The sequence below is a fragment of the Crotalus tigris genome, unplaced genomic scaffold (genome assembly GCF_016545835.1).
Source record: "Crotalus tigris isolate CLP2741 ecotype Arizona unplaced genomic scaffold, ASM1654583v1 scf7180000018057.1800818, whole genome shotgun sequence".
NCBI classification, from domain to species: domain Eukaryota; kingdom Metazoa; phylum Chordata; class Lepidosauria; order Squamata; family Viperidae; genus Crotalus; species Crotalus tigris.
This window is the reverse complement of record NW_024096800.1, coordinates 1349194-1370610: the sequence shown is the minus strand read 5'-3', so window position 1 is coordinate 1370610 and position 21417 is coordinate 1349194.

Sequence of the window (21417 nt, the reverse complement as noted above, 5' to 3'; positions counted from 1 at the left end):
TCTTTACATTTATAATTGTGGTGAATATGACAAAAATTGATTTGGAAGATATACATTCAACATGGTGAAAAAAAAAGAATTGTTAACATTTAATGTATTGTTTCATTTAAGTCACTAGGTCTAATCTATTTATTACATTAAATATTTTGACAGTAATTTTCATTAAAGAAACTGACAAAAATATAGATATTTTTAAAAAGAAAAGTATCATAGTATCTACAGTAGATGTGTATAATGAACCCTAAATGTGTTAAGAGCTCAATGTTGTAACTCAGAAGACAAGTGCCCATTTTCCCCTTATTTCATTTGTTGAGTTAAGCAGGTCAAAACAATTTGGTTTTCAATTCATAACTCAGCAGGAATCACCTGTTTTGCTGAACATCAAGCTGTTTTGTTTTTGCTTTATTGAAGTTGTCTCTGATCGCATTTCCATTTTCTTTTCCTGAGATTTTAGTTAAACTACATTACTGAACTTGGTTCTAAATCTGAATATATGGGAAGGCCAAAGGTTACAGGGGCTACCAAGGCTAGAGATGTTGGTAAAACAGTGCCATTTTTGCTCATATAATAAAGATTGTGAATTAGTTGTGCAAAAGTTTGTATCATTTCCTTTAAGACCCTTTTGATTTCTATCTGTTAGTAGATAATTATATTTAGCTATATGCCATTAAAAGTCATTAACAGATTTCTATGTACTAGACTGTTAAAAGCACAGGAGGTAGGTTTGCTTTCTGGATTAATCTATAAAGTTAACTATCATCTTAAGCAATCTAATTCATCTTATTTGTACCTGGTGCCGTGTCGATATGTTGAATCAAATTTTTCATAGTCCTTTTATAGTGTGGCTATATTCTTGAGCTTAAGACTGAATCTGAGAGCACACCAAGAACTAGTCATAGCCATTTCCAATGCTTTTGTCAATAACTAGACATTTGCATAATGTTCACCAGATCATCCTTTTTTCTTCTATGACCTCCAATCTTTTTTGCAATGAGGATGAAGGTTTTCTTCCCATGGTTAATTGTCACCAAATAATTACCAATAATTTATTCTAATGAATCACTTTAGAAGATATTACTGCTACTAGTATAAATCAGAACAGTAGATAAGCATAAAATAATTTGTGTTACAAGAAAATAGATGTATTTCACTAAGAAGCATGAATCTATTTTATTTTCCCCAGTATAATTTTATCATATGTTCTTTATTATCTAGTTTAGCAGTGGTGAGGAGCTTTGACAGGTTATTGAAATCACAAACTGAATAAGGTTTGATAGACTTTATTCAGATTATTGGGCAAGATTGTTTCTAAGACTGGAGGAAGAAAAAAAATGGAGGAAAAAGGAAAAACAGATACAGAAGAGGAAAAGGAGGAATGAAAGACTATTGTGCTTGCACTGTATCTTTTCTTTTTGCTATGTTCTTCTTTTGTTCATGAACACTTATGATTTTGTTCATATTCACTTCTGGCGGGAGAATCACATGGTAATAATTCTGATGCTTCAGCTGAAAAGGATATCCAACTCCTGATCTAAAAATAATTCAAATCTCCTTTGATGTATGTATGGCTTGAATTTGATAGTTTTGTCTTAATAATAAAATAAATCTTCAAGACCAAACAAAAGCTGGTGCCATGATGATTAAGCACACCTTAAACACTGTAAGTATATTTAAGTAACTAATCTGAGAGTCACAATGTGTTGTACACATTCCAACTGTGATTTTACTGATTAAATTCAATTGAAGGATCAGTGTCCATGTATTTTTACTTTATAAATTAAATCATACTAATGCTGTATAGGAATTGATATAGTTCTTGTGTATATACTTCCCTTCTAATAATCATAATTGAATATAGAATAAAAACTAAACTGAATTTTGATATAATTGTACTTAAAGATAAATAATATGGAAAATAAATAATAAACAAGAAAAAAAATAATATTGTTCATGTTAACCATTGGTAAGCCTGGGTCCAACATAAAGTTTCCAAATAATAAATAAAACATAAAAAAGAGAACATCAATAAACACATAAAAATTTGTACATAGACACACAAAATAATAACAAGCCATCTGGTGAATTTTCAAGGATACTCCACCATGTCATTCACTATCGATTTCATATCCATACTCACTTCTTAAGTGGATATCAATAAGGGAAATACATACACAAAATGAATAACACATTTCATCAGGTATTATAACCTTTTTCTAATTAGATATAACAATTGTCACTAAAGAAGAAATTGCTTTAGAGTCCATGTAAACATCTAACATTTCTAATCTTGCACAGCAGGCAGATAAGCACTTGCTGAAATCATGGTTTTAATTATTGAAATACATGCTTTTCTGTTTCTTTTAATAATCTGTATTCAATTGCACCTCATGGAATGACTTTTAAAGCCCCAATTTACAATCCCACACAAACCCTAACCTATTCCTATTTTATAACTTCCAGATTTTGTGATTAAATATTGCATTAATTAAATCCAGTATTCATTAAATCCAATGTCTTTTTCAAGGTTTTCACACTGAATTACCTAAGTTAATTTTGCTATAAGTTTCTTATCCTCCTTTTAAAAAAAAATAAGTTTATTGGGAGGTTTTGTGTCTGTGTTTGTGTGTTTGTGTATGTGTATGTATGTGTGCTGTATCTTAGCAGCAAAAATCCAATTGACCAAACTACAGAATCTGAAAATATAAACTTCTCACTACCATTTTTATTTGATTAAATGGTTAGGATAAGTCCTTCCTAAATTTTTATCTGACCATTAAGCCACTGAGGCTCCTGCATCTCTTGTCTAATTTTTTCCTAGGCAGTATTTTTAACCCATACATCCAAGGTCACATTCCATTACATCCCATAGTGCAAATTTTGCACTGAAATGAATACCTCATTTTATCTCTTTTCCCTAGTTCTCTCCTTGTACATCATGAAAAATAAGGGAAACACAAACCTTTTTCTGGTTTTACTTCATAAATGATAATACTTTTATGAGAATACAGCTGAACTGAATAGCTCTATCCCCACTAACATTACCTCAAATATTACTAACAGGGTCAATAGAACATGAACATTAGATAAGTAAGTTTTTATACAGATACTAGCTGATTCCTTGAGTCAATTGTTGACAGGTTTTGTTCAACAAACTTCACAAGAAGGGGACATATAAGTTGGAAAGAGAGCCCCAAGGGCACACCTACTCCAAAAAGAAAAAGCAATATTTCTCATTCCCAACTAATCATGACATTTTGATAAGCATTCATGGCTGAAGCCCCTAAAAGTATAAAAAGGGAGTGGGTTCCCTCCTAATGAGAACTGGAGGTGTAGATTCCCTGGTATTCTTTTACCTTGCCTCTTGGTGGAGTGAATGTACGTTAAGTGTAGCCTTCCAAAGCTAATGGAGGAGTGGGAGAAATAATCAGAATTAGACTGGAGAAAATGACACTTCAGACCTGCAGGAGCCATGAAGAGGAGATACCAATATATTCAGTGTGTGGGCCAAATTGGCACCCTTATGAATGGAGCAAGAGACATAAAACAACGTTTGATAAAATATGGACTTTATAAAACAAAATAGTAACTCCAACAATCTCATTGCTAGCTTCTGCACCTGTAGAAGCAAGTGCATAGATAATTGTATGCATTACTCAGTTTCACCACTGAAAGAAAGCTTTGAATGTATCTTAAAAGTTAGCACATTATGGTTTTTGCCTACAAAGACAGGTAAAAATAGAATATTCTCCTAAAAAGAAAAAAAATATATAGATACAAAGTAATTTGAAAGGGAACCACAGCTATTTCAATTTCATGCCTACTGTTATGCATACATTATGGCCATAATGGCTTTTACTTTATTTATTAAAGTGATTCAATAAGTTTGCAACTAGTCCATGTGTTCATTATATAATATGCACAAATGTCTGGATCAGGGTGATAATTCCAATTTTCAATACAGGGAGGATCATTTTATATTTCTTCAAATATAATGAATTCTTCAAATATAATGAATGAGCCGAGATGGCGCAGCAGTTAGAGTGCAGTACTGCAGGCCACTTTAGCTGACTGTGTTCAGCAGGTCAGCGGTTCAAATCTCACCGGCTTAAGGTTGACTCAGCCTTCCATCCTTCGAGGATAGGTAAAATGAGGACCCAGATTGTCGGGGGCAATGTAAATATATATATACATTGCTTACTGGTGTACACCGCTTAGAGAGTGCTTGCACTTAAAGCGGTATATAAGTCTCATAAATAAATAAATAAATAAATAAATAATATTTCTTCTGAAATCAAAAGTTGATTTACCTGACATGTTTTTATTTCTCACACCCATGAGTAAAACCAGTTTTCAGTTCCTAATGTAACTATGAACACTATATTTTAAAAGACAAAAAGAAAAGTATGATATAAAGTCTTTCTCCATTTTGACAGTAACTCATAATTAAGCATAAATTATTCTCAGAAGCAATGATATTTTCATCAAGTGCAACACCAATAAGAAACCCTATTTAGAGGGACCAATATCAGAACTCAAAACTTGAAGCAGACTAAGTCATTCAGAAGTTAATTAGAACAAAATTTATTTTTGTGCAAAAAAAAGAAAAACTAAATTGTAATATATTAGTGATATTATACCAGTGAAGTCCCTCTAGAAAAGGCATTGATTAGGATTACAGATTGGTTTGGCAAGTCATAAGATTTTGGCTTTATCACAACTCTATTCCTCACCAGACTGATCTGAAATCCTCCTCAATGGCTTTTTCTGTGAAATGCTTCTTCTTCTGGGATTTAAGAGGGAACATAACTTGTCTCATCCACAAGCCAGTTAAGCTAAAATACTTGAATATAAGCCAGTTCAGACCCTTTTGAAATCAGTGGGGTAGGATCTTCTTAATCCAAGTGCTTTAGCTGAATGAACTATAGAATGAGATGACCAGAAAGTACACTGACAACCATAAGAGAAAAATAGAAATTATGTCTTTGGAAAATTTCTTCTCTACAATCCATCAAGCTTAGAACATAATCACAGTCCTTTGTCACTGATGTCTGAAATACTACAAGTTTTCTCAAAGGGCCTTTTCATTTTTTTTCATAAGCAGAGGAAGAATTTGAGAAACATTTGATGATGTCACCAACTTATTTAAGAAAATAATTAAATGTAGTAGAAGTATACGATCCCCCCTATGTCTCAAGTTTGATTAGCTATTGCCTGATACAGATTGCTTTAACTAGATGAATGTCATCCAATAGGTCTACTTTATGTTCATATTTATAATTGTATTGCATGGCAGCCTAGGTAATTTTAGCTAGGAAGTTACTAATGAGCTGCACACAAAATAGTGAGATTCATGCCTATAAAAAGTTTGATTTTTGAATCATGTAAGCTTTCAGAAAAAAAATAGCTACTCTAGGGGAAATGTATATTTTCATATGAACATTAAAAGCAAGGAAGTCAGCCCTTCTTTTGTCTAGAAGGCACATGCCATTTTTGGAATTCCTCAGCATCTTGTGAGCGGAATATATAGAAAATCATTGCAGTCCTGTAACATAATAGTTACCACACTCATAAGTTGTGGCTCAGGTTTATACAACATGGGTGTTATTTTTTAAAACCTTGTAACATGTATATAATAAAATATGCTTATATAGGAGCATCAAAGGCTTAGAATGTGAATTTACCAAATATGTTTTTCTGGAAAACGAATATTGGGCAGTAATGGTCCACAAAAATATGACTCATAGAATAGCCACATAAATATGATTTATAGAATAGCCTAAAGCACATATTCTAGTAGAGGGAAGTTCCCTTGGCTCCAGCATGAGCCCAAAAGCTCAGAAGAGTAAACCTGTGGTCCCAAAGACTAATCCAGATTGAAAAGTAACTAATTATGACAATATCATGACATATGAAATAATAACTACATTTTTAAAGTATATATTAGTTTTGATGCATAGCATCATTGAATATGAATCTTTTTATTGAGGTTCTAGAATGCATTTTGCATTCAATTGTACTATTCTCTGCATCTTTTAAAACAGGGAGTTTGCCTGTAAAACTGGTTTTGTAATTGTGCCTTTTATAAAATACAAAGCTGGTCATACTTTATAGAAAATATTTAATAATATGTTACGAAAATGGGAATGATGCATGCTGTTAGTAGTAAATAGTACATATAATTTTAAAAAGTCTTTTAAATGAACTGGTTTACTATTAATATGTCCATGTACAAAATTTTGTTTAAAAAAATAATGCTTTTTTGCAGTATAGACCCTACATGCACATTTATAAGTATAAAGCAAAGACAATCCCTATAAGTTATGTGGTACATAGCAATTTTTTTATATGTATATTCCAAAGTTGTTCAGGTTTTATCAGATAATTTATTGGTATTTATCCCTGTGGAGGGAAAAGGCTATCATTAAAAAAAATCCTCCCTAATTTGTTTATTTCATGTTGTTTACATTTCTAGCAAAGTTCAAAGCACCTTTATACATTCTAGACAATTTCTCTGGTGACAAATACCAATCATAAAATAATTATCTCATAATCAATATTTCAATTCTTTAAGCTACATATTTTCCCTTTGTTCCCTTTGTATATTGTAACCACATTTTTTGTCCATTTTACCATGCATTTTTTCACTTGTTCTTCTTTTGTCTCAAATATCAACAAAAAATTATACATTTTAACAATCACATGTTCATCACAATACTGTACTGAGTATTTTAAAAGATTTACTAAATGTACTTTTTTATCTTCAATTTGGTACTTGGCTTGATTTAGATTTGCAGTTCTATAATAATAGTAATAATAGTAATAATACTAATAATACTAATAATAATAATAACCCCCAGTGAGGCACTACCTTGACGTGGTTGTGGGGCTTGTGTACTCTGAGGAAGATGAGAGCTATGCCAGAGGTTCAACCATACTGGACAGGTCTCATCAGAGGAGTCAGACAAAGAGTGTCTCTCCCATAAAAAATATGGTGAGACGTAAATTGCAGAATGCCATACCGGCTCGGACGTCGCCCGGGTTAACAAGGTCCGCGCTAGATATTGGAGTTCCTGGATATCTGGTGAAAAATGGGTTACAGGACTCAGGACTGTTGGCTGAGCAACCAGGGCCAGCAGCTGCAGAACTACTGGAAGAAAAGGTGTTTACCCGTCGCAGATACACAGTGATGGAAAACAAAGAAATAATGATCTGTTACTACAGATCAAGTCCAACAAGAAGAGGATATCTAAAACAAATGCACCAGTTCTGGAAAGAACAACATCCAGAATCAGAAATAACAGAACAGAGACTAGCAGATCAACGCCGATTTATAACACGAAATAAAGTATTCACAGAAACAGAATTGGACGAACTGCAAAGGTTTACCCAGGGCAAAGAAATCAAAGCCTTACCAGAAGTAATTCAGAATGTAGAGGTAAACCAGGGGGAGTTGGCAGTAAAGGAATCCAACAGAGATATACAACTGTTCTCATTTGGAAACCAGGCACCTCTTCTTCAGGAAGAACAAAACCCTCTAACTAAAGAAATAAAAGAATTGAAACAAAGAATAACTGAGCATGTAGAACAGCACAAAAACAACAGAATAAGGCTACCTGCATTGAAGCTTGTTCCAGAGAAACAGCTAGCACAAGCATTAAAAGATGCAAATACTGCAATATCAAGTATAAGCACCAATTCACTGCAAGAAATAAACCAACTAATGTACAGCACAGCTGCAGTTATAACTGAATACCTGGGATGCAAAATCAACAAAAAAGAAAAACAAACAAACAGGGCACCAGAAAAATGGAAGGTTAGAGTAGAAAATAAGATCAGCAAGTTAAGATCACATGCAAGCAAGCTAGAACAGATGAAAGAAAAGAAACTGAAGAACAAGAAGACCAAAGAATACCTAATCAAGAAATACCACTTAGAAACAAGGAAGATCAAGGAAGCACTGGAAATAATAAAACAACAAATAACAGCTATAGCTGTTATTTGACTCTCTGCCACATGATTGGATAATAAAGTGCCTAGAAATAACAGGAGTCAGTAGAAACATCAGAAAATTTGTGCAAAGATCGATGGCACAATGGAAGACACAGTTGCAGATCAATGGTGAGAGCTGGGAGAGGTTAATATCAAGAGAGGAATATTTCAAGGAGATTCATTATCACCATTACTATTTGTTATTGCACTGTTTCCTCTGTCAACAATACTGAATAACTCAGGACATGGCTATCAAACATCAAAAACATCTGCCAGACTATCCCACCTCCTTTATATGGATGATCTGAAGCTGTATGGAAAAACATCATCTGAAATAGAATCGCTGCTCAACACTGTCCGTATATATAGCCAAGATATTGTAATGGAGTTTGGCTTGGACAAATGTGCCACACTTACTATCAAACAAGGAAAAATAGTGAAAACTGAAGGAATCAAGATGCCCCACGAAAATAACATTAAGAGTCTGGATGAGGAAGAGTACTACAAATACTTGGGTATCCTTCAAGCTGACAACATCAAGCACACTGAAGTCAAGAAAAAGATTAGAGGTGAATACATCAAGAGAGTGAAGAAGATCTTAAAGTCCAAACTCAATGGAGGAAATACCATAAAGGCAATCAACACCTGGGCAATCCCAGTCATTAGGTACACAGCTGGAATAGTGGACTGGACTCAAGCAGAACTAAAAGCAATGGATAGGCAGACCAGAAAAATAATGACAATGAATCATGCCCTTCATCCACGCAGTGACATTGATAGACTTTATCTACCAAGGCAAATAGGTGGGCGTGGAATGCTACAAGTACATCAGATGGTTGAAGAAGAAAAAATGGCTTTGGAAGAATATCTGAAGAACAATGATGAAGATGCACTGAAATTAGTATATCAGGAAGGCTTACTAACTACTGGAGAGACCAAACTGGCCTACAAGAAAGACCAAATGAAGAACAGAATAGAGGCATGGGAAGACAAAGCACTACATGGCCAATACATGAAAAAAATAGCTGGGAAAGCAGATAATAATAAAACCTGGCAATGGCTAAGAGCAGGAAAATTGAAGAAAGAGACCGAGGGACTAATTCTGGCTGCACAAGACCAAGCCTTAAGGACAAATGCATACAAAGTCAAAATTGAGAAGACAGCAACAGACAGTAAGTGCCGCTTATGCAAAGAAGCTGAAGAAACAATGGACCACTTGGTAAGCTGTTGCAAGAAGATTGCACAAACTGATTACAAGCAGCGGCATGACAAAGTAGCAACAATGGTGCATTGGAAGATCTGCAAAAAATATCATTTGCCTGTAAGCAAAAACTGGTGGGATCATAAAATAGAGAAAGTCATAGAAAATGATAAAATGAAACTGCTCTGGGACTTCAGAATTCAAACAGACAAGCACCTGCAACATAACACCCCAGACTTAACAATTGTCGATAAGAAAGACAAAAAAGTCTGGATAGTGGACGTGGCAGTGCCTGGAGACAGCAGAATAGAGAGAAAGAACTGGAGAAGATAACAAAATACAAAGACCTACAAATAGAAATAGAAAGACTGTGGCAAAAGCAAGCAAGGGTAGTACCAATAGTCATAGGCTCCTTGGGTGCAATCCCAAAACAACTAGAGCACCACTTGAACACAATTGGCATTGACAAATTCGCTATTAGTCAATTGCAAAAGGCGGCCTTATTAGGAACTGCTTCCATCCTGCAACGATATCTGTAATACCATCAAACATCCACATCTGCCTATCCCAGGTCCTGGGTAAGGACTCGATAGGTAGACAAAATTCCAAATCCAGTCTGAACATCTGGCTGACTGTGAGATGATCGATAATAATAATAATAATAGTAATAGTAGTAAAGTTGGAAGGGACCTTGGAGGTCATCTAGTCCAACTCCCTGCTCAGGAAGGAAACCCTATACCATTTCAGACAAATGACTGTCCAGTTTCTTCTTAAAAAACCTCCAGTGTTGGAGCATTCACAGCTTCTGGAGGCAGGTTGTTCCACTGGTTAATTGTTCTAACTGTCAGGAAGTTTCTCCTTAGTTCTAGGTTGTTTCTCTCCTTGCTCAGTTTCCACCCATTGCTTCTTGTCCTGCCTTCAGGTGCCTTGGAAAATAGCTTGATATCCTCTTCTTTGTGGTAGCCCCTGAGATATTGGAACACTGCTATCAGGTCCCCCCTCGTCCTTCTCTAGACATAGTTCTCTTTGTTTTCCTGGATCTTTTCACTTTTAGCACTCAAAAAAATTCCTTTTCAAATGTTTCTTGAAAGAGAAGAAAAATATTGGTGAAATTCCTTATGAATATAAAATAATATGTTTGTACTATTATTTATGAAAGCCCTCAGGAGTAGCCATATGCTCATGTATGTCAGTTTCATACAAGTTTAAATGTAGTAATGTGCTATCTGTTCTTGTTTAATGTCTCAGTTCTATGGTATTAAATTTTCATTACTGTGGACTTCTGCTCCCTTAGACCTTTTACCATTCCTCAATACACTGATGTGGCAATACTTTTACCTACTCAAACTGGTTTTAGCAGCATAAGCCCTTGCTCTTTACTGTGATCAATAAACATTAATTATCATAAAAGAAAAAGCATGGCCTTCATTAAGAAACCAATTAAGCACAGTGGGGAAATAAACGGTCTTAGAATCAAGTAGCTTATGTTTTTAAAAATCTTTGGGAGATAGTATGTTTCAAGCAAGTAGAATGGCAGGCACAAAGAAAACATTTAGTTAAGAATGCTCAGAGAAGCAGTGTAGCTATTCTCAGTCTCTTTTGGAAAAATAAAGGATAACATATACCATCAGCTACTAAAAAATAAGCTTCCATATGTAAAATGTATAGTCATTAAAAGAAAAGAAGTAAAATTGAAAGTTTTTTATTTACTGTTTATTTACTTTTTCGGTTTTGAGGTAACCTGACTCCATAGTGACTTTAGAAACCAAATATAATAGGAAGAAAAAACAGTTGAGCAGAGATTAAACCCAAAAACCAAGCCAATAGAACAACTCGATCTTATTCAGTTTTCAGAAAGTCAGAAGAGTGGAAGCAGTTAAAAAATCCAGGGTGATATGAGACCATGAGGCAAGAGTTATAATCATACTTCTTAATTTCCATAAGATGACATCATTTAATAGATGGGACATTCTACCTAATCTGACTGGACAGATGGAAACTTATGAAGATAGTCCATCAAATAATCAGGTCTTATACCATGTAAAGCTTCATAGGAGATAACCAACAGTTTGAATTATACTCAGAAATAAAATGGCAACTAGCCCAGCTCACAAAGCAAAGGCAACCAGCACAGTTCATTCCCATTATTCACCATGCCATTGCATTCTTCAATCAATCAATCAGAATAAAGTTGGAAGGCATCTTGAAGGTCTTCTAATCCAACACCCTGTTCAAACAGAAGACCCTGTACTATTTCAGACAAATGACTATCCAGTCTCTTCTTAAAAGCCTCCAGTGATGGAGCATTCATAACTTCTGAAAGCAAGCTTTCCACTGGTTAATTGTTCTCACTGTCAGGAAGTTTTTCCATGGTTCCAGATTACTTCTGTCCTTGATTAGTTCCCATCCATTGTTTCTTGTCTTGCCTTCTGGTGCTTTGGAAAATAGGCTGACCCCCTCTTCTTCCAGCCCCTGTTCCAGCCCCTGTTCCAGCCCCTCAAATACTAGAATACTGCTATTATGATACACTTAGTCCTTCTTTTCTCTAGACATTCTGCACCCATTGTAACTCCTGAGTTATTGCTCTTCCAAGGCAGTCCTATATGTATTACCTGAGGGCATTACAACAATACAATCAAGAAGAGACCTAGAGTGATGATTACCAGAAGTCTTCACGGTCCAACAGTGGGCACTATTGACATAAAAGGTAAGCCTGGAGAAAAGCTTTTTTTGGCCACCACTGCCACCAAACAGGAGCTGTAAGCCCAAGAGGATTACCAGATGGTGCATCAGGTTACATGGGGAACTGCAAGCTCATTAAATGAAAATTGAACTGATTAAATAGTAAAGAAATGAGACCTGTGCTGTCCAGTACTATTTTCAAGTTTGAGCAATTATTAACTTGCTAAGATAACAAAAGAGTGGTTTTGTCTAGTGCAGTGTTTTTCAGCATGATGTATATTTCATGCACTTTTTTCCCCAGTATGGTTATCACACTGTTGCTGTAGTTTTCTGTATTAAAATAGAGTATTAGAGAAAGCAAGAGCTCTGCTTGCAATATGGGAAAGGAGATGTGCTAGTTCTTCGTGGGACTTATACTGCAAATCTGGAATGGTAACTTTAAAAAGATAGTAAATTGTGAGTGGGAATTATTTGAATAAGTATCATGTCTTAGATGTATGAAATTCTGGAGACAGAGAACTTGTAATCACAGGAAGACAAAAGCCAGCCACATCCTGTTTCACTATGTATCAAATGGATCAATTTATCTTTCTAAAGAAGAGTACACTTGAACTGCTATACCTCTATCATTGTCTCTTTTTCAGCTCTGTAATTTAGATTACTATAATAGGTCTATTTCCCTTTTTTTCTCTCATACTGTCATCATGATAGTGACATAATCCACACAAATACAGGAAGGAAGGAAGGAAGGAAGGAAGGAAGGAAGGAAGGAAGGAAGGAAGGAAGGAAGGAAGGAAGGAAGGAAGGAAGGAAGGAAGGAAGGAAGGAAGGAAATTATCTGATATAATTAAAGATTGTCACATTTACATTTAACACTACAATTTTCTGCCTTCCCACTCCCTTGACCTTCCATTGTATCTATTTCCAAATCATTGTTTAGAAAGAAGCATTGTGAACATCGTGGGATCAAAAGTGCCATGTAGCTTTACTTTGCAAATTCTAGCTTCAGATTACATCCATTAATTAATTAATGTTTAACTAAGGCTGAGTTATAGAGTGTCTCTCACATAAGTCCACATGACAATTGCATGGCTACCAAATGAATTCATTATGGTTATTGAATGAATAGAGAATAAATTTGCTCCAATTGAGGAGCACTTCTACTAAGATAGAGCCTGGAGGAAAATACAATATTCAATAAAATCCTCTGCAATTTAATTCAGAGTGCTAATCATGTTGTTGTGTTTTTTTAAAAAATGAATAGGCTATTAGGAAGTTTTTCTCTTTTCTCCCCCTTAAAAGTCTATACTTTAAGCACTCAAACGTCCTCTGGACTCATTTGGAAAAGAAGGCAACCTAATATGAATTATTCTCACTATTTAAAAAAAAAATAAGCCATTAATTTGAAATTATATGAAAAAAAATCATGGTTTCCATAGAAATCTCTATCCTTTTTTGGCTAGTAGGATGTGAAAGATGATATGGGTGCTATGGTATCAAGGGGGTTTGCCCACTCACCATTGTTTTGAGCTGTGGCATAGAGAACATAGGTGATATCAATGGACCACAGTACAACATGTTGGAACCATGTTATGTATCCCAGATTTTTGGCACATGATATTATTACACTATTCATCAATTTCAAAAGTTTTCCCTACTATCTTTTGTAGTAGCCAATGCTTAAGATCTGCCAACAAATTCTACCTGATAAATTTTTATGCAGTATGAAATATAAAATTTTGCTTGATTGTAGCAACAGCCTGTTTAATTGCTAATATTCAGTGAATTCAGAAGATGATTGCATTCAACACTTGTAAAGATGCTAAGAAAAAGACTTAGGCATGTCTTGAGCAGAGATTTGAAGCTGCTGCAGAACTGTTTGTCACAGGTTGAGACAGCTTGAGAGTCTCTGTGTGTTTATTGGTTTTTATATACTTTTTACATACATAGGCTTTTACATTAAATGCTGACATTTTACATTCATAAGTTTAACCTTTAGATGCTGACATAAAGTTTCTTCATTGGAAAATTCCTTCATATAAGCAATTATTTTCTAGTAACATATTACCTGTTCAGAGACCAGGTAAAAACAAATACAGGGAGATAAAAAGCAGAAGGAACTAACAAAGACAGGAAGAAATAGGAAGGAACTTAAGCATATTATTTATTTAGGTAGGTGAAATATTAAGTCAAAAGGGGATGACCTTCTGGCTGCTTCATTGGGACAAAGGGTATCAAAAGGTTATGAGGTTTGTGGGGGGGAAGCATGTTAGTTTACTGCGGGTGCTTTTTTCCCCACAAACACCCATTATATAGTGTTGGTTATATGATGCACTAGCACTAATTCCAGAAGAAAATTAGTCTTTTGATAAAAATATCTGTATCACTGTGAGAATAAGCTGTGGGAAAAGGTTGATTTTGTTACCATTAAATAATTGAATCACAGCTTCTAGCAATATTTTTAAATAAGAACAGCAGACATTGTCCTTTGCCTTTTAAGATGTAGTGAATATTCCTTCAGATTTAAAGTTATTGAAAAGAAATCTATAACAAAAAACATACTGAACATACATACATAGCCACTACAGCTATATCAATCTTTTGGTTTTAATGTATTTGTTGCATAAAGGATTTTGCTTTGGATTTTTAACATCACAAGGATCAATTATGTGACTGTAGATACAAAAGAACAGTGTAATAATTCAATTTTATTGCATGATTAAATGATTTTACCGCAAAAGAGCAGTTTGAAGATTTATGCAGCAGATATAAAGATCTGTTAGCAAAATCCTTTATATAATGACAAATGAGCTGCATTTTTAGAGCTACCTTTATTGAAAGTTGTACTAAGACAGGGCTGGTCCATAAAGAGTTAAATGTGGCATTATTTTGTGATAATAAATTGGGTACTAAGAGCACATCAGGCAGTGAAAACAGCTGCAGGACTGGGATTATCCCCACTACTGTAGTATGGATGGATGGATGGATGGATGGATGGATGGATGGATGGATGGATGGAGCAAGCTAGAAAAGTAAGAAAACTTCAGCAATTTTTGAAATTAAATCAACTATAAATTTAACAGCAATGTGATTTTGCATTCCTCTCCTACTCCTTCCCTCTATTACAGGGATGTCAAATGCCAGCCTGTGGGCTGGTTGCATCATATAGAGGCTGCACCTACCCCAGTTCCAGCAGTGCAAAAAAAGTCACGATGCATGGCAACACATCACGTGACGTGGCAAGTTTGACACCCGTGCTCTATTGCAATGTGATATACCTTTGAGGCTTCTGATGTGGAATTTCTGGCTTAAAAGAGTTATCATAGTTGATTATCAAGCAGCTATCTCCCTGTAAGCCACTCCTCATCTTTGACAGAATCTAGTTATCCCAGAGATAGGCAGAGAATTTAATGAGGTATTAAAATAATTGGCTGGTTTCTTATGGCATTGGCCGTCACACCATTCCATTCCTCAATGTTTTCTATACATGAATTGGATATTATATAACACTGCATTTTGTCTGTCACGACCTCAGAAGAAGTCAGGAAAAGCTATGGAATCTGCAAAGCATTTTAAAAGGGAACAAATTACTTTGAAGCCCACCTGAATTTAATTTGCTGCTTCAAATCAGGTTTCCACTTTGATTCATGAATCTGCTTCAGTGGGATGCTTTGAGTGAAAATTAAAAGACTTCTTCAAAGTTTTGCGCTGCTCTACTTAAATCTCTCAAAACTATTTAAAGTACATACTGTAGATAACTTGTACATACTTTTAACCACTGAAGAAAGAGCTTTTCTACTATAATGAAATGGCATGATCTACCAAACTGAACACCATATGGTGGGGGACAGTAATGATCAGTATCTCCATACACTATGCAAAAATGTAAGGAGCAGGTGGCAGCTATGACCAAGAAGACATTTGAACAGCTTCATCAAAGGAAGCTGCAGGGAAGAATCACCTTCTCTGATCACTGCAAACGTCCCACATTCAAGGATATCTGTAGGCCTTAATACATATAGCTGTTTATTATTTCCCCATCATAAAAATTGAAATACTCTGCTACCAAATGGTTTCTCTTCTGGCTTATAATATTAAAATCTAAATCTTTTGCTGAGATCTGTCTTTTTTAATTTGAAGCAAGGCTTAAATAGGACTGGAAGATATTTATAGGAAAATTGTTATTTACCTAACAAAAATAGTCAAGGGGAAAAGATAGCTAAGGGAGAAATATTATTTTGTGATTTCCAGGTGTCTACCAGAAGAAGAGTAAAATCTTCAAAACTTGCCAAGCATATTACAAAAAATTCCCAGTGCTTCTTTAGGGTTCTATGCAGTACTGAACTGGCATAATAGTTACTATATATATGCATTCTCAGTTGAATACAAGAAGAGTCACGGCAATTTGCATAAAATCTGCATGAAGGCAAACAACCTTGGTTTCAGCATTGAGCATCAAGTGATCTCTGTCACTGACTAAAGGAACGAGGTTACACACAGTAATAATAACATAGGCCAAAAATGCTAGTTTTGGTCAGATGATTCACTCATCATCATTAGATTCCATATACAGAGATTTTGGTCATTGTGTTCCCAGCTGGCAGCTCCTAGCAACATCTGGCATATTAACATTAAAATTGGCAATTTAGAGAATTGTTGTTTCTCCCATCACTTCTAGCTAATCCTAGGCTGAAATTAGAGCTCTTTGGCTTCCACCTGCAGTAAGAGCTAGCAGTCTTAGACTTTTCAATAGGAGAGGCTGTGTGTGTATATATGTATGTGTGTGTGTGTGTGTGTGTGTGTGTGTGTGTGTGTGTGTGTGTGTATGAGAGAGAGAGAGAGAGAGAGAGAGAGAGAGAGAGAGAGAGAGAGAGAGAGATTGTTTTTGAAGATTCTGGGAACATCTGGAGCTGGAGTTATCCCATATGCACCTTACAGGAGGTTATTACATTCTTTGAAAGTGGATGTTAAAAAACTGAGAATATTATTATATCAACTGCAATTGTCAAAATTGTTGCTTTCAAACAATGAGATATTTGCTTTGCTTAAGCCCGGAAGAATATTTCTTCCTTTTGTACGAGGTGAATGTCATTTATTGTATAATTGTGTCTGGTTTTAGCATTACAGCATGCATCATTTGATCACTGTAAACATAACAGTATTACTAATGTAAATTTAACTTAAATATCTCTGGTTCATAGATCAAGCACAGCCAGGGAGTTAGAGATTGTTAGATATATGTTGGATTCCCTGTCTGTGATTGTATAATATTGGATTATTTTAGGCTTGAGACTTGTGAGCACAGAAGAAATAAGCACCAGAACATATTAAATTTATTATTATTATTTTAAGATTAATTGGATTAGTCTGTACTATTCTGCCCATATATTTTAAAAAATGTGATAAAACCAATCAAGCTAACCATTGCTCTATGTGTATAATTAACAAATAATATGCTATACACACACACACACACACAGAGAGAGAGAGAGAGAGAGAGAGAGAGAGAGAGAGAGAGAGAGAGAGAGAGAGAGAGAGGATTTTAACCATCCTGTAAAGTAGAGATCCACAACCTTTTGGACACCAGGGACTGATTCCATAGAGAGAGGTTTTTCCACAGACCGGAGAGTGAATGATTTTGTATGTGCTCCTGAATCCAGCAGATGGGGCTTTGCTTGTTTGAGTGGACCGGTTGCTGGCATGCCATGGCCCAGTATTGGTCCATGGACTGGGGATTAGGGACCCCTGTTGTAAAGCATTTTAACCATCCTCTGTACCTTGCTTTCACAGGCCTGAAAATGACATTTGATTCAATCCTTCCTGAGATGGTGTAGCATCTTCTTCAATTAATTGCCTATTTCTGCAGCTCATTATAATGGTGCATGAAGGGGCTCCAGACAGGTCCAGTGCTTAAATAATATGGAGAATTGGCTAATCCTACTCCAGTTTCTAAGGCAGCAATCTCCAACCTTTCTGGCTTTGTGGACTGGTGGGAGTGGGAGAGAGGGGATGGTTCCATGCAAGCAATGGGCAAGCCCGATGAGCACAACTTCATTTGCACAAGTGGTGGGCATGTATACCTGCTGCTCACACAAATGGAACTGTGCATGCATGCCCGCCTGTCCACTGCATGCACAAATGGAGCTGTGCACAACCTTGCCTGTCGCTTCCACGGCCCAGTTCTGAACGGGCCATGGCTTGCTAGTGTGCTGTGGCATGGTGGTTGAGGACCCCTGTTCTAAGGGAATGAAACAGAGATTTCAAAGATTTATATGTGTGCTAGTCTTAAAGTACAATTCTGACTGGTTCCCAACAACAATAAACCAGAAAAACAATAAGAAATTAGCACCTTGGTGAACATAGACATATTCTGGCCCTTGTATTATGTAATGTTTATATCAGCAAATAAAACTGAGATAATAAAAATAAGCTGCATAAAACTAAGATATTATATTCAAGACACAAAGTGCTAATTATTTTCATATTTAGAAGATTCCAAAATGAGCATGTGAAAGTTTTCAAATATCTTGGCATTTATTTACAGTTATTTTCTTTGCAGAAACCCAAACCTTTCTCTGTGAGCCTAAAAAGCATCTAATGTAATCATTAGATATTCATCCCTTAATAATAACAACAATGTCCCTGCAGTAATTCAACTTTTTAAAGCCAAAGTGCTAAGTGTTTTGCTGTATGGCACATACTTCTGAAATAACCTATTTCAGAACTATTTTTCGAGGGCAGAGTTAAAGTCCTCTAATTACCAATATTCTCATATAGTAATCTTACATAAATGACCATGACTGGGAAGCATCTATTATAGAACTGTAACCAGATTTAGAAGATTTTGAATCCAATGTTTCCCCAGTTATATTTAGTGCAAGCATGAATAGGTTATTCTTTTTTCTTTAGTGGATGCAGAGTAACATATTGTTTAATGTTTGTGTGCTTAGTCTGTGACTGTATATTATTATTATTTGCCATTGACGTAAACCCTTAGCATCCACATAGATTTTCGCAATGACAGTCTATTCCTAAGTAGTTCTTTCAAGATTCCTGATAATGCATTCATCACCATTATAACAGAGTCCAATTACTTTGCAGCTGATTGTCCTCTTTGTCTCTTTATTTCCACTTTCCCATTGTTAGAACTTTCTCAGGCAACTTGGTCTTCAAGTAATATGTGATAATTTCAACTCATTATATCAATTTCAGATAAAGAAAATATTTTTTTTGTTTCTTGAAAATTAGAACTGATAAGCAAATCATTTTTTTTTAGTTTGATGTTTTACTTTTCATCAAAGAGCAAGATAAGCAAGGAATGGAATTATTGGAATGGGACAGAAAAAGAAATGTTGACTGTAGGTTTCACAACAAAGATGCAGTTTGTATCTCAGGATCTGGGTAAGATTAGAATTCAAATTGTCTACTTTATTGAACAACGTGAAAAATGCATCTTGTTCTTCCTCTGTTTTAATTAAATAAGGTATTTGTTTAAAAGAATAGTGTTATGGATACATGTGTATATTTATGTGATTGCATATATTTGTCGTTTTTACTATAAACTCCCTCCAAAACAGAAATATCTGCTTATGGCTCTGACAAACTGATGCTGAGAAATGTGAACTTAGGTCATAATAGGAAGGAAATGCTTTGTTTGCTAAGAAAGAATACTGCAAACTATGATCTTTAATTGCATGTTTGTTCTGATTGTTGAGACAATTTTTTTATGATTGCATACATAGGAAAATATTTTGTTACAAAACTATTTCCACACACCTTTGTGCTCAGTTGTTGAAAGTAGCCTTTATTTATTGGAAGTTGATGTTCCACTTTGTTTTGTTCTTTTTTATTTAGAGGGATTTCAGGAAACTGCCAAATGATGACTTAAGCAAATTATTTTCACAGAGGCACTGTGGATAAGAAATAAGATAAGATGAGATGAGACGAGACGAGACGAGACGAGACGGGACAGGACAGGACAGGACAGGATGAGGTGAGGCAAAGCAAGACAAGGTGAGATAAGACAAGACAATGCAAGACAAGATAAGATAACCTTTATTGACAATTTTTTACTGTGGGCACAACGGCACACATCAAAAATGAAATTTAGTTGCCTGCTTTCAAAGTGAAACACATACATGACACACACCTAAACATACTATATACAACATGTATAGATGCACACCCCTACATATAATTAACAAATAAATATTAAATACTGTCCATCTTGGGTATATAACAGAAGGAGGAAGCTTGAGAGTTCACAAGGTTAATGCTGTATGGAATGAAACTATGGCTGAATCTGAATGTATCTGCTACAGATACCACGAAGCCTCCTCCCAGAAGGAAACAAGGAAAACAGGTTGTGAAGAGGATGTATAGTGTCCCAGATAATCTTATGGACCCTGCTCAAGCAATGCTTCTGTGCCATGTCCTGGATGGGAGGGAGGGAACTGCCAATGATCTTTTCGGCCATCCTCACCTCTCTCTGCACTGCCTTCCTGTCTGAAGCAATGATGCTTCCAATCCAGACTGTAATGCTGTATGACAGGATGCTCTCGATTGTCCCCCTGTAGAAAGTGGTAAGGATAGGAGAAGGAAGATGTGCTTTTCTCATGTGACACAGAAAATGTAAAATGTAATATCAATTCATTCATATGAAACAACCCACATGTCCTAATCCCTTTCTATGCAAAGTATTCTGCAAGATTAGATGCCCCTGATTAAACTAATCTGCTATAGTTACATTTTTCTCTTGGGAAGGTGTTCTCTCTAGAAATGCCAGATCAAAATTATATTTCTGTTGAGCTAAACCAGAGAAAAATTTGCACGTTCTGCTTGCATTTGTGCTCTTCTAATGTTATCCAGTTTCTGATCAATTGATTGATTGATTGATTGATTGATTGATTGATTGATTGATTGATTGATTGACTGACTACACGCCATCATTGTCAACTTTTAGTAACCATATTTTAGTAACCAACCATTTTCTCCATGATTATCTATGCCTAACCTGGTCCTTCCAATTGTATACCCATTGCCACCATAACATCCACCCAGTTTCTAAACTGGCCAATATATTTGATATATCCTACAAAAACTTTGAAATGGCAACTTAGTGACCAATCCTGAAATATGGCAGAAATATTACACCACTTCCCAATTTCTGTTTATGATATAAAGTGAAATATGGAATCTTACAAGATGATGAAATGTCCTGATATGGATTGCTATTTTGAAACACTTTAGAATGTTGTTGATGGAGTTGTATAAATTGTTCTCTTTATTTTCATGAGTCACTTTCCTTGGAATCAATCTTCACTCTTTTGGACTTAATGGAAAACATTGGAAGAGACTTTCCAATGCCTACAATTCTTTGGAGGTTTCATATCTAGCTCCTGACTGGACTTGTCAATGGTTCAATTCCTTGCCTAAGTTCAATGAGATGCTATTTCCTATTAAAACATTATTCCCAAAGCTTTAAATATGAAATATGGCTCAAATCTTAAAATCACTGTGTCATGATGGAAAAGTATTGATTTAAT